This window comes from Palaemon carinicauda, chromosome 23 (genome assembly GCF_036898095.1).
Source record: "Palaemon carinicauda isolate YSFRI2023 chromosome 23, ASM3689809v2, whole genome shotgun sequence".
Taxonomy (NCBI): Eukaryota; Metazoa; Arthropoda; class Malacostraca; order Decapoda; family Palaemonidae; genus Palaemon; species Palaemon carinicauda.
This window is the reverse complement of record NC_090747.1, coordinates 112,678,039-112,693,657: the sequence shown is the minus strand read 5'-3', so window position 1 is coordinate 112,693,657 and position 15,619 is coordinate 112,678,039. Positions and strand designations below refer to the sequence as shown.

The 15,619-nt window shown below is 36.7% G+C and overlaps 1 pseudogene; it reads left to right on the top strand.

The window, feature by feature from the left end:
• The first annotated feature begins 3,178 nt into the window (after positions 1 to 3,178).
• On the top strand, positions 3,179 to 13,688 carry LOC137617382 (vitellogenin-like; annotated as a pseudogene).
• The last annotated feature ends 1,931 nt before the right edge of the window (positions 13,689 to 15,619 follow it).

The following is a 15,619-nucleotide window of genomic DNA, read 5'->3' as shown; positions in this document are numbered from 1 at the left end:
ATACCTTACCATTCCTCATCTACTTTACAGTACATAGTCCTCAGCCATGTAGGCCTGGGTCTACCAACTCTTCTAGTGCCTTCTGGAGCCTAATGAAAAGTATGGTAAAATAATCTCTCTTGAGGAATGCGAAGAGCATGCCTAAAACAATCTCTATCTACCCCTCACCATGATCTAATCCACATATGGCATTTGAGTAATCTCTCAAAGTTTAATTTCTAATCCTCTCCTACCATTTAATTCCCAATATTCTTCTGAGGGCTTCGTTCTCAAATATACAAAATCTGTTGGATATCGTCGATACAGTAACACCGGTTTCATTAACCTGATATATAGCCTGATTTTATATGTAATTTCAGGTGATTTGACTTATAAATTTTACTTAACCTAGCAATTGTCTGATTCGCTATTTTCAATCTATCATTAAATTCCAAATCTAAAAACTCCGTATTAGAGATCATAGTTCCTAAATATTTAAATGATTCCACCTCATTAATCCTTTCTCCTTCTAATGATAATTCATCTTCCATTGCATTTTCCGTTCTCATCATCTCTGTCTTTCTTTCTTGAGACCCACCTACCGTGATATTTCATGCATTCTGGTAAGCAAGCCTGGCAAAACTTGTGCTGTTTAGCTAATAAGGACAGCGTCATTAGCAAACTCTAGGTCAGTTATTTTCCTATTAAAAATCCAGTCCAATCCTTCTCCACCATCCCCATCTGTTCTATGCATCGCAAAACCCATGAGGAGGATAAACAACATAGGTGACAACACCTTGCTAATAATACTCAGCTATTCGTTGGAAATTCATTTGATAGGACTCCACTAACATTAATTTTGTGGTGCAATCACAATTTCAATCACTTAATGACTCAGTGCCGATATCTAGTAAAGTTCGTGATCTAGGGATATTGCTTGACTGTAACTTGTCTTTCAATGCCCAAATAAATAATGTAGTAAAAACTGCTGGTTATCATCTAATAAACATTGCTTTTATAAGAAAGTGCCAGGATGAAAATTCTATAAAGAAACTAGTGATTAACTGTGCTATTACCAGGACTGACTACTGCAACTCCATCTATGACAATTTACCAAAAGTACAACTTAAGAAATAACAAAACATAATAAACAGAGGAGCAAGACTGATAAAAGGTGTCCCACCTAGAGAAAGGATCACTCCTATACTAACTGATTTACACTGGCTGGTGATTAAAGCAATAATTGAATTTATATGTACAATAACCCACCAAATTATCAGAACCGGTCGTCCAAAATAGTTAAGAAAATTGCTACATATAACGCAGCCAACAAACTATTGGAACCTAGATATATGTCTACTGTAGGCTCCAGAGCCTTTATATATGCAGCCCCGAGACTATATAATAGGCTCCTATGAGACATACGAATGATTGAAGACAATAAGGTTTTCAAGAGGAAACTGAAGAATCAACAGTAAATGAGCAATGCGTGATATGATACGTTGAATACTCTGAACAAACGAGATATAACAACAGTGGAGGTCCTGTAGAGAGTGGGGTGCCCCTGCTGTATGGGACTGGAAAAACAACCGTCTAAGTAAAGTGATAATTATCTATATCATTTTTATCTCTCATTTACACATTATTTCTTAATGCTCTTATTTTCATTTTTTGATAAGACACATCAAGATGGAGTTTGGAGTAGAAAAGTGTGCTCTAGTTAACATAGAGACACCAAAAGTAACAAGGTACGAACATCGAACATCAACCACAATCTATGGTAGAAAATGATCAGGCTAAATTATTCTCGCACTACAGTATAAGGTAGTGATCAGATGTCACGCTGGTCGACCAAACAAAGAAAAAAGTATCAGTCATAGATGTTGCAGTACTGTGGGACCCAAGAGTTGAAGATAAAGGGAGGTAAAAATAGAAAAGTACCAGGACTTACAAAATTAATTGAGAAAGCTATGGAATATGCAGGTATAAGTGGTACCAATAATTCTAGGAGCACCGGAAACCATAACTAATCTATTGAAAAAGAAACTTGAGAAGATAGGAGCTTATATAGCCGCAGGACTTCTGCAGAATAGTTCGCTACTTGAAATCACACATATAGTGAGGAAAGTGATGAATTCCTAGGGAAGCTGGATGTAACTCGGTACCCCACACTATAAACCACCAGTCTCTGTAGACTGCGAATAACAAAAAATGATAATAATAATCCTCAATCTACTGTGGGTAGTTAATAATATCTAGGCCACAAATGAAATAAATAGAAAAGCTTTAGTAAATTAACACATTAATAGGTTTTCGGTGAAAGAACCTGTATTTCCCCCCTATTTCCATATATACTTTTATTCAATGTCAAGAGATCTTTAATTACCAAATGTGCTAGCTTTATCAGTCTACATATAATGTTGCAAAAATACTGTTGAGTCACAATTTAGGTAATTCGAGATGTATACGATAAACCTTAAAAAATGTTCAAAACTTGCAGTCATTATCCTAAACACTTCTTCGCATCTAATTTTTTCATGGAATCTGTTCAGCACTGATGGATATTGACTCTTCTTTGAACCTTCAACTAAGGTTTAATGCTTTTGATTTGGCTTGTCTTTCTTTTTCTAAAATATTACCTGGGATTAAATTATGAGTAATAAGTAATGAATAATTCAATGAGTAATGAGTAATTCAAATAAGAAAGCCTATTTTGATCAATATCACGAGTAACTTCTTGATTCTTGTTCTTTCTCTTTCCATACAAGCGTTTCATTTGGAGAACGATTTGTTACTTTTAGATGTTTTGCCCTTTGAGATAGAAGTATAAGCTATGATAATAATGACAATAACCATAATGAAAAAAATTAACTGTTCAAACAAAATTAATTGATATATCAAATATCTTTTGTCTTAAAAATCAATTTCTGGAACATCATTGCAATCCTAGACTAGCAGATCCTGTCTACCTTATGGTATTCTTCAAACAAAACGTCAAATAAAAGCTCATAGAAAATAACAAGAAGAGTTATCGCCATGATTAAACCCAGACACACTTCACAAAAGGGCTGAGTGTGCCAACCCAAGATAAAAATTTCTCTCTTCTTATCTGATTATCAACGTGACCGATAAAATGCCAGCGGTCCCAGGCAGTATAAAAGCGTCTCCCACAAGGAGAATAATCAGAAGTTGTGGTGCTCTCAGCCTGCTGACACCATGACATCCTCAGCCTTATTTGTGTTCGCCATCTTGGCGGCTGCTTCAGCTGGTAATTATTCTCTATTATTCACCACTGTGCAATTAGTCTTAACCATAAACAAAATTCAGTTCATTTTGGAATGCTTACTATGTATTTGTTCTAAGAACTAGACCTCACTAAATTAGATTGTATATGTAGCCTAAACCTTTTTTAAATATATTTTCTGCCTGTTTGAAAAATGAATGTTTACTCATAATTAGAGCTAAAACTCGAATCATTAATTTTGTACCTTCTCAAGATTTACCTTTTGAGATATATAACAGATACTCCACATTATACCAGGATGCATGTGTCACCTCCACAATTATACTTTTTGCAGCTCCTTGGCCATCAACCACTAACCTATGCTCAAGAGAATGTCCAGTTGCCGGATCTCCCAAACTCTTTTACGCACCAGAGAAGACCTACGTGTATTCGTACACAGGGAAGTCTAGGATTAACCTCAAAGATGTTGAAGGAGCCAATACAGACATAGAATGGCGCTCTCAGGTTGAGCTTTCCTGGCTCTCTCCCTGTGACATGGCCATCACGATGAAGAATCCCTCTATGGGAGGTGGCTCAGGTAAATATCCAAGTCCTCATTCTAAAATTACATAACGTGCATTTATCGCACAAATTCTGAAAAAAATAAACACTTAGCCGTAGCGACCTGGTGTTATTATAGGTTACTTACATTTTTCAGGATCTTCTGAAGCTAGATTCCTCGAGAGGTACCCCTTGGTCGTGTCTATCATCGACGGACGGGTGATGGAGTCCTGTGCCCATCCTGATGATGATGTTTGGTCTGTCAACATGAAAAAGGGAATTGCATCTGCTTTCCAGAACACTTTGCCTTCCAACTCCTCTATCAACACGGGTCTGAACTTTACAGAGGTAAATAGTCTGATTGGTATTAGTAAATATAACAACAGTAAAGTATTGTTATATAAATCATGATAGTAACATAATAAATAATAAAATAAGATTCTATGAAGGAATAATTGGTATCTATAGTATAAATTGAAGGCTATTAATCTTTACTATTTCTCTTTTATACAGACTGATATCATCGGTAACTGTTCAACTATGTATGAAGTGAAAAATGAAGGAGAGAAGGTTGTTGTGATGAAAATGAAAAACCATCGGTTCTGCCAAGATCATTTTATCAACCGAGCTGAGTCAACAAAAGCTTGGCTAAAGGCTCCTTTGCCTATGGAAGAATCCTTTTCAGAATGCAAACAAGAAATTACAAAAGGTGTTTACACCAGCATCACTTGTAAAGACAAGAACATCATCCGACCAGCCTATGGTTCTTATAAGTACATAGAAGCTGTCCAAGAATCAACTTTACGATTTGAGTCAGAAACCGACAACGTTCCACCAGCAGTTTCTCACCTCCCTAGTCGCTTTATCAGAAAGACTCTTCGCTACGACCAGCATACAATGAAGAAGGACCCATCAATGGTAGCCAAGCTAGATGCAATGCTCAAAGAGGTGTGTCAAAAGATGAAGCATGGAGTCAAGAAGATACAGCATCTTATTTGGCTAAAGCCTTACAATATATGCGCCGAGTACCTGAAGAAGCAATCCCACAAACTCTGGAGAAGATCCGTGGTGGACAGATCTGTGAACAACGTCAAAAGCTTGAAAGTATGTTCTTAGATGGATTAGCTTTTGTTTACGAATCTGGAGCAGTTAAGGTTATGGTACAAGAGTTGGTTTCTGGAAAGGCTACTGGAGGACGAGCTGCTCTTTATGCTGCTTCAATGTACTTCATGCCCCGACCATGTATTCACTCTATTGAAGCTTTGAAACCTCTATTTGAACAGTACCAACGTTTCCCAAGGACCACTTTAGCTGGTGCATCCATGGTGCATACTTATTGCAGGCAAAATCCCAAATGCCAAGAAAAAGCACCTGTTCGTCAGTTGGCTGAGACTCTAAGCACCAAGGTAGGACAAGTTTGCACTCCTTCACCAAATGAAGAAACTAGAAAGCAGGCTCTCGTGTTACTCAAATCTCTCGGAAATATGGGTGTGATGAATTCAGAAATGGCTCGACCAATCATGCAGTGCATAGAAAATTCAGAGGCTGACCAAGGTATTCGCATCGCTGCCACACAAGCCTTCAGAAACGTTCGCTGTACCCCAGAAGTAAGTCCAATCTGAATTTAACATCAAAGAGGAAACTATGATATATTTAATTTCTAAATCAAATTAGCCACAAATTTAGTATTGGTTTTAGAGTATCCTATAATTATTTCAAAGTAATGTAGCTTTTCTTTCTTTGGAGTACAAAATAGTTTTCACCAATGTTGACTAACCTGCCTTATTATATCAAAGAGTCCTGTAAAAAAAAAAGCAAATTCTCATGATGTTGCTAAGTTTTAACATTCATAGGTAAAGCGCATAATTTTTATTTAATCCTCTCTCTCATAATGGTTTTTTACAGATACATCCGGCAATCAAACAGCTGATTAATGTTGTACTTGATCCAAGAAAGAAAACTGAAGTTCGTATTGGATCATATCTAGCAGCAGTCAAATGTGCCAAATATGAAGATCTAAAGAAGATTACAGATAAAATTGCTATTGCAGAAAATACTCAGGGTAAGTTTATGTTTGTCAATTCTGAACCAAAAATTAACCTGTTGATAAAATTTCTTGCGCACTTCTTATTGACTTTCCTTGAAATATAGAACTGGTAATGAATGTAAATTTAACGTTCATCTTTGCAGTGAGGAGTTTCATCTTAAGTCATCTGCAGAATGTCCGTGAATCAACTGCTTCTTTTAAGGGAAATCTCAAAAATATGCTTGAAACCATAGTCCTGCCATCTAACTTCACCAAGGACTGGCGAAAGATCTCTCGCAATGTTGACCTATCATACTATGCCCCAACCTTTGGTGTAGGTGCTGGTATGGAGTCTAATCTCATCTATGCTCCAGGATCCTTCATTCCCCGCTCAGTTAACCTTAATCTTACTGGAGCCCTTGGAGCAACACCTTTCAATATTGGAGAGATTGGAGCACGATTTGAAGGAATTGAATCAATCATAGAAGAAATGTTTGGCCCAGAAAGTTACCTGAGGAAAACCTCATCAAGACAGATTCTCCGTGATCTCTCATCAAATATTGAAGAAACATTCAACAAGATAAACGAACGGTTACAAGGCTCTTTCAGGCAAAGGAGGTCTATTGATTTGTCACAGATCTCTCATCTCTTTGATAAATTATATGGAAACAGACATATGCAGAAAGCAGACTTCTATGCTCGCATTAATAATCAGGAAATGGCCTTTGGATCTTTAATGGGAAATATGAAAAATATCAAAATGGAAGAACTTATCAATAACATGTTTGATAGTTTTGACGACATGATTAATAGAGCTGCAGAAAACAACCTGGATACAGTACGGGCAGCTCAGCTTTACCTTGATTATCATTTGCCTACAATGCAAGGATTACCTCTCAAAATGAAACTAGAGGGAACTGCTATGGTTGGTCTTAAGATGGAATCTCGCGTCAGGGGACTAATGTCCGGCACTCCTGGTGTCATGAAATTCTACCCAAGTCTATCAACTCAAATTGATGCCTTTATTGGCTATGACTGCCATATTGTTCGAACTGGAATCAAAATGAGGAATCGTATTTCAACAAATGTTGGAACTAGCATTAATGCCAAATACACATCTGGTCAAGGCTTTGAGGTAACATTAGAGATACCAGAGAAAATGGAATTATTGAATATGAGGAGTGAAATCTACCTCATGAAGAGAGTAATGGGTCAAGAAGAGACGAAAATCAATCCTTCATCTGTACGAAGCACACGATTCCAATCTCGGTCTTGTGTAATGAAACTGGAACCAATGCTAGGACTTAAACTTTGTTACGATGTCAACATGCCAAATATTTTCCGCAGTGAAGGTCTTCCTCTTGGTCCACCTGCTAACATCCAAGTGTTCTTAGAAAAGGCCGACTCGGGTATGAGAGGAATCCGTGTAATGGGTAGAGAAGAAAACACTGGAGGAAAGAGAGTAATAAAGATTGAGCTCGAAACTCCAGGATCTTCCTCACCAAGGAAATGCAATGCTCTTATTTCCTCTACTAATGAAGGAGAGGCAAAGAAAATCTCTGCAACGTTTGAATCAGAGCGTTTAGGAGGTATCAAGATCCAGATGACCAGAAAGTGGACTCAATCAGAAAAACAACTAGAGATGATTGCTTATTTCAGTGAAAGCAGACAGTACAATCCTAGTACAAAGGGTATTGAAGCTAAGTTCTTGATGATTGGAGAAGGAGAAGAAGCTAAATTGGATATGGCACTGCAGACATTAGCTGCAGTTAGGGAACGTGTCCAACTCAACTTTGAAGGTATTCATTACATATGATAATCATTGCTACTGACATAACATATAAAAAATTACATATAATTTGTATATATATGTGATAACTTTGGTGAATTGTTGAAATATTTCAAAAAGCTATATATGTATATCTATCTTTGTAACTCTTTCAACAGCTAGCGCAGATATGTGTTACATTGAGGGATCCATGATTCCTTATCCAAGAAGGCTGCGCAAGTTTGAAACAAACCTTGCATTCCGACAATGGCACTTGGTCTCTTTTGTAAGGAAGGAAAGTGAATCACAGTACAAGTCAGAACTCAAGTTTGGTCAGAAAGGAAATGAGAAGGTTGAAATGACTGCCACCCATGTCATGGAAGGAAGCTCATTCATGGATATGGCACTGAAAACTAATCTTGAAGGTTTGTACAATATCAAGGTTGTTGATTTTGCTTTTGAGATGGTCCATCAAGCATTAACTTATTTTCTTTCTGCTAAGTATTGGAACAAATTTTCTTTACGAAGATTTTAAATGAATACCTAGAATAAGAGCTATAAATATGTTCTATTATTTGTAGTTTTCTAAATATTTCTTTATCATAGGAAAGGTGTTCTTGCCTGTTTATTTTCTTCAAACTGGTAAAAGAACTTAATTTCCATATCTTTTTATTTTAGCTAAAATTGGAAGTGCCAGATATAAGAAAAACCTTGTTTTATACAATCAAGAAAGTAAAAAGGGAGTTGTATTACAAGTGGTCTCCCAAGGAGAAAGTGCAAAGGTTATCGAAGTCGAGATGATGTTGATGCGGTCTGGAGAAACACATCATTTGAAGTTATTAGTGAGTATTTTTTTTTTCTTTTTCTTTTGGGTGATCATAATAAAATTCACTTTTATAAGAGAACAATAAGTTGAACGCTTGTCTATGAAACTAATTGACTAATCTTCTTCTAGCTTGATATCCCAGCACGCATGAAGAAAATGATGCTTGAAGCTTCTGCAGCAGGTCAAGGAAGTTCTCAGTATCAAGTTAAAGCAGTTGCTAAACATGGAGAAAGTCCTATTCTCCAAGTAGAAGGACCACTCACAGCTATGATCTCTTCTAGAAACACTCAGTTTAAGACTGAAATGAGGGTTGTTTTACTTCGTTTCCAACCCTATACAGTCTCGACTTCCGTTGTATTAATGCATGGAAAGCAGGCCTTCACATTTGAGCTAAAGAACAGAGAAGAACGTCTTATTGCTACAGAATGGAACATGGCAACTCAAGATGGAAAAGAAACAAATGTACAGTTTAAAATGATTGTCCCATCAATGATAGAAAAGACCATGAATGTTATAGTTAGCGAGAAAGTTCTTCACCTCAGTTTTAATCAACTCATTATGCCAAAGAGCTCTTCTCCATTGAGGAGGAAAGGATTCTTTGATATTGATTTCGAAAGCAAGAGAGCAAATGCAGAATTAGCCTGGGATGCTGATCGTAGCCCAAATAAGAAAATCAAGGCTGAAGTCAGACTGGTTAATCCATTAGCAACTCTACGAGACTGTGTTATCCAGTAAGTTCTTAATGTTACACTTTTACACTGAAGTTTTTAGTATCAATAACTATCATGCATAATCCTATATTAATGTCCTGTTTATATTAGGTAATATATTCTTGATATTTTACTTTTATAGGGGTAACTGGATTTACTTAGAGAAACAGCATCAGTTCAAAGCTGAACTAAAGCTCAGCGATCCTCGCACTTGGTTTATTGGAAGAAACAGCTTGATGCTAGAAGTTACTAATCCCAGCCAACAAATGTACAAAATGAATGCTATGGTAATGGTAGAGAAAGAGTCCTCAGGACCAAAGGTAGAGACAGAAGGAACACTCAGGACACCCGCAAACAAAGAGTATAAGTGGAATTCCCAAACTTCTCTTGAATGGCGTGAAGGACTTCGCAACTGCAAGATGATGACCAAAGTAGATCTTAATGCTCCTGAAGGTCGACAGTCAACAATGAACTTGGAAGCAATGCATCATTGGACTCCAACCCAAAGGGAAGCTGATCTAAAGGTAAACTATTACTTATATTTGAGATAGATTTGACTCTTTTTACTGGTACTCTTCATAACTGAACAATACAGGAAAAAGCTTAATTTTCAATTCTTTTTTATACTGCCTCGTATAATGAACAATTTACGTCCTGATATTACATGACTTTTTGATAGAAATTTTTTTTTATTGTCTAATGAAAAATTGAATATAGTCCTTTTTTTAATTCATTGATAGACTCAATAAATAAAGTAAGTCCATAGCAATGTGAAGAAGTCATTTAAAATATTTTTTCTTGATAACCATATATTCACAGCTAAATAATTATCTAAAAGTTTAAAAAAAGATTTCTGTAAGCAATTCAGTGATAACAAGAAATTCTGGGAACATAAGAATATTAATAATTTGCAGATTGACATTTCCTGCCCATCACTCCAACAACCAATAAGGACCCAACTTCAGATGAATAATCAACAAGGTGAATACAGTACTAAGTGGGTCATTGAAATGGGCTCTCCTGCAAATGGTGCTATGTATAAGCTAAAACTTTCTCCTGAGGGTGGAGTTCAAGGATTTGAAGTAGAACTCAACCTCAAACAAGTATCTGAACTTATGAAGGCATTGGAACATCTCCTATCCTCTACCTCATCATCCATGACATCTATGGCAACACATTCTTCTGCCCTTTATCGTGCTCACTTCAAGAACCATGAACGTCATTCTCTTTCATTGTTACTCATGTCACCTTCTCGCACAATGGAGGGAGAATGCAAGTGTAATGACTGTACTGGCACACCCTGTTCTGACTGCCACTGTGGGTTCATTCCTCACAAGGGTATGAGTAGTGCAAAGTATGAAATTGCATTACGCCAATCTCACTCCGACTGGAATAGAGAGTCTAGATTTGAAGGACGTATCAGTCATCCTAGTCTAGATAGGGACCGTCGAATGGATATTCAACTTCGAAGAGATGAACAGAAGATCACAGGAACTGTAGAATTAGATATTTTCCAGAAACCAGAAGATAAGATTATTGGAAAATTGGAATCCAGCATCTTTGCTAAAAACACTGTCATCGTTGAAGCACAACTTTCAGGAAAGGTGTGTTATACAAACTATATTATTTCTTAAGTCTCCTAAATAAATAAAGAAATATTCTTCTACTAAAACTATATTCTTATTTTAATTCATAAAACTTATATTTCAGGTACTCAAAGTTCAGCCCAAAGTAATTGTAAGTGCTGCCCGTGGTCCTGGTAATTATGGATTTGATATTAAATTCCACAAGACTCTCTCTTCTCCTACTTCTTTCTTGATGTCAGGAAGAATAGATATGAGGTCTGGCAGAAATGCTGCTATTTCTTTCATGGTGAAGAATGAAAATCAAAAGGCTGTAGACATTGCTCTAGCACTGCATCCTCATCAGAGTTCTTCTTGCTATGGAGTAAGAGCTGAAGGCAAGGCTATGACCTCTCTTATTGGAACTTATGATATTTATTCTGAACTTTGCAAGCCAGCATTTATAGAAATGACCACAAGGAAGCATGGAAGTGACAAAATGCATGTAACCAAGATTGGTATGAAAGGAATGAAGGATTTCAACCTCTGCATCTCAGAAGCCAACCCAGAAACCATGGAGAAAAGGCCAATCGGCATGGCTCGTTTGATGCTTACTTCTCCCTCAATGATGAAGCTGGAAACTAAGTATGAAGGTGAAAAGCTGCATCAAATCAAGGTATGATCAAATATATTTTCCTTATATAATCAAAAATTTTAAGCTTCCAATTTCTTAGTTAAATATGAAGAAAAGCATCAATGCACCTTGTAGTGACGTTCTATATTTTTCAGAGTGAACTTCAAGATATCTGGAGGAACCACATTTCATCTGCAGGCAACTGGATGGATTCTATGAGCACAGAGGTTTTAAAAGAGGGTTCTGGATCACCCTCTGCCCAAATGTCAGTATTATGGCAGGAAATCAAGAATGAAGCCTCAAGAATCTATTCTGACTTAGAAAACGATTTAGTCATTCCTAGATTAGATAATATCAGAAAATGGACTCACAGTGATCTTGTCTCTAACATTGCTGAAGGATGCTCAAAACTTTGGTCTCAGTATGCTCACTTCCAACAAACTTTATCCTCATCTGTATCCGACATGATGAGGACTCTTAAAGAACAATTTTCTGGATTAACTAATGTCGTCAAGGAAGGTAGTGTAATTCTCATGAGATAGTCTTATCAGTTTTTCATATAATTGAAGTATTATTGTAAATTTGTTCTAACAGATTTAAAAGGCATTAACTTGCACATATCAGTATATTTTGTGGTTAAAGTATGAAGAAACCTACATTTCTTCATTTGCCTCATGTAAGGTCTTTTGAATTAGGTTGGTGGGTTAGTACTGAAATTTATACTGTTTAAAATTTAAATGGAAGATTACACGGTAAAATTAGGAATAAAAAGATATAGAAAATTGAACTGCTTCATTGTGGAAACTTGTAGATAGGCTGGGAATAAAACCTGTGAAAACATATATATTTTTTCACAGTTGTGGTGGGAACTGCTCGTGGTATGAAGACTGGTGAAATGCCTCAGGAAATTCAACGCTGGTGGTCAGAGTTCCAAGAGAGTTCTGTCTATAGGAATGTAGAATCCGAATTTGAATCCCTTTGGAGGAACCACCAAGAGGAATACCAGGGATTGAAGCAGATTCTGAGCAAAATCAAGTCTACTCTCAGAAGGAATGTTGACATGCAGCGACGTAACATCATGCTTTATAAGAAATCCACACATATCGTTAACTGGATTGTCAACCATATGAATTTTGTAAGACCCCTTGAATAATTGAAAAAAGAAATTGTGTTATACTTCAATATATACACCAGTATCATATTTATTAAGGGGAAAATTCTTTAATTATATTTTTTCCTTTTTTATTCTAGGATCACATGATGTTCAAGAGCATAGATATGTGGGTTAAGAATGTTGTACAACAAGCACTCTTACTACCTGTTCAGATGGAAGGTCGTCACTTCCAGTTACAGCTACCTATTCGCCGACCAGTCCACTCACTTCCTCAAGCTTTGTCTTATGTATCAATGAATCCAGTTCCAGTCGTTGACCGTGCATTGTGGTGGTTGGAAGCCCTTATGCCAACTTCAGTTGATAACATTGTGTGGACTTACTACAAATTCCTCCCTCGTCATGCTCGTTATCTTTTACCACCATTCAATCGTACAGCCATGGTTGTTGATGGAACAGAGATCCTTACATTTGATGGAGCAGTTCTACGAGTACCTCATTCTCCATGCAAAGTTTTGCTTGCACAGTACAAGACTCACTCCTTGATGATGGAAAATCAGAAGTCTGCTCCTTCCCCACACTTCATTATGAAGGCAGCTGGAGCTATAATGGAGGTCAAACCTGACTTTACCGTTACCGTAAATGGACGTCCTGTCAGTAGCCCTAGAGAGGTTCAAGGTGAAGTTGAGATCATCAAAGATCAGGAAAAGATCATAGTGAGGACACCATTCATAACACTCCGTGTTTACAGAATGAGCCACGCAGCATCAGTTGAAGTGTCTGGCTGGACATTTGGCAAAGTAGCTGGTCTTTTAGGCACCTATGACGGGGAGATGGAAAATGACTGGATGACTCCTCAAGGTACATGGGCACCTAATATGCAAGAACTTGTCAAGTCCTGGCAGGAAAATCAGCAGTGCCAGACCCCTCAAGTTGCTCCTGTAAGTCCCATGCAGGTTCCAGTGGTACATGCTCTTCACTGCCAAGCCCTCTTTGGAGTTCGATCACGATGCAATCCAGTCGTGCGCCCAGAACCTTTCAGGAAGATGTGCTTTGCAAGCAGAAATGCCTGTCATGTTGCAAAGGCTTACCGTGCCATCTGCGAGACTAAAGGAATTAAAGAGGTCTTCCCTCTAGGATGCTAATTCTCTCGCTTTTCCTCAACACATCTCATAAATGACTCAGGAGGCTAGATAACCTGATTCTTAGCTTTTAAGGAACGCATGGAAAATACTGTATACAGAAAATGTGTATCTAAAAAAGATAATAAATATCAGCATTATAACAGAAATAATACCCTTTATTATCCTGATACCATTTGTTCATATATTAAGAATGTTATCCTATTTTCTAAAAATACAATATTCTTCTAGGCTTTAAAGTTAATCAATATAGTCTTTAAGATTAAATAATTAGAAATCACCAAAAAATCTACCAGCAAGGGCTGCTTATTTTACTTTGTAGGCTTTCAATTAACAATTGAGGTTATGTGTGTTACCGTACTATTTACATACTATTTCTTTTCAACATTTATCCTCATATAACTATCAAGACCTTTACGATTCAGTACTTGTTTTTTCATCGTCCAAAGAAAATGTTTGCGCCTTTGACTGGTAATGGAATTAAACAGTTTATGTTATCCATTACTTTATGAAATTATGAGATTAGATGATGAAAGATTACCTTCAAGTGTTCCTCCTAAGTAAGGATCTAAAGGAAGAAATTACAATTATTTATGTTTAAAAGCTTTTTCACTACAAAACAATAGGTATAACTTTGACTATACCTCATATAATTCAAATAGATATCAATTATATCTCGTCTCCAACAGAAGGAAAGATCCGATTGAGACCGACATAGTCATTGCAATTGAGAAGTAATTGGGAACTTTCCTGGAGCCTGCAAATAATTTGAGAAGGCAGTAGATAGTCCAGTAGACCATTACTCTCTGTACAAGAAGGGTTATTATAACTAGTAAACACACATCAACATCAACTGAATACACAGCAGATTATTTTCTATGTTCATAGGTTCCTTCCTCAATGAAATAACCAGATAAGCAACAAAACTTTATTTAGCAATTGGAGTTGGGCTTCCGATCATTCCACGATTTTGTTGCAAGCTTACTTTTTGGATTTAATACTTGAGATTAAGGACTATCATCAGTTTCATATTAATTGAGCAGAAAGAACTTGAATTATTACCTTCCTGACACATCTTTACCTTCACTAACTAATGTAACACTTTTAAAAAGAGCAATTGGGTTTCTAACTCTAATTGGCTTAAATATCAGTCAGCTCACTTCTATGAACAACTCTTATGTGGATGCACTCAAGTTAGCAAGATGATAGCTAAATAAAAAAAAGATATGACACTTAGGGGCAGATTGATTGAGTGACATAGCTGACTGGGATTGTCCCTGACTTTCAACTAGTGGACCTGGAGTTTAGTCTCTGCTCACGGGATGATGGATTTAAGGTAAAATCACAAATTTATTCTCCCTGTGAACTAGGGATAACAGGCTCTGGGGATCAAAGAGATCTGCTTGCAGAGTAATATGCAGCTAATGCCTGGTCCATCCTTATCTTAGCTAGTAGTATGGAGACAGGGTGAGTTCTATCATAAATCGATACGTTCGGTCTCTTAAGACATTTTATGACAGTGCACTGACCGGTTCCTTACCTTTCCCATTCATGCACTACATTGAAAGGATTTATCAAAACTAGTTTTATACTTGTGTAGTGCATCTGTTAAATAATTGACTTTGAATAGAATGTAATTAAAAGAATGCCAATTTGAATATGGGTGGTACCTTGATATATTCTTAGTGTGTCCCACCCATTCTAAAATATCTAGCAATTTAATATTGTAATCTATCGAAGTAGAAGGAAGGCAAAGTGACTACAGAATTAGACTTAATTTTATGTTCTGCAGAAGGTTGGAAATTCATTTTACGGTTCTAACACCGTAACTTTTAGGGATATTTACTTTACTTCCAAACTAAATATTTCACCTTTGACATGTTAAAGAACCAGCCAGGTAGAGACTTCAAATAAAAAAAAAGCCGGCACTGAGGTCTGATACTAAGTGTAATGAAGCAAAATGTCAGCAGCTTATGATTTTGAAGGTTTCCTTAGCTCCACAATAAAGACTAATTTTCAAGAAACTAAAAATCCATGATTTTGCATTATATTTAGTGCCTTTTGCACTAATGTACAA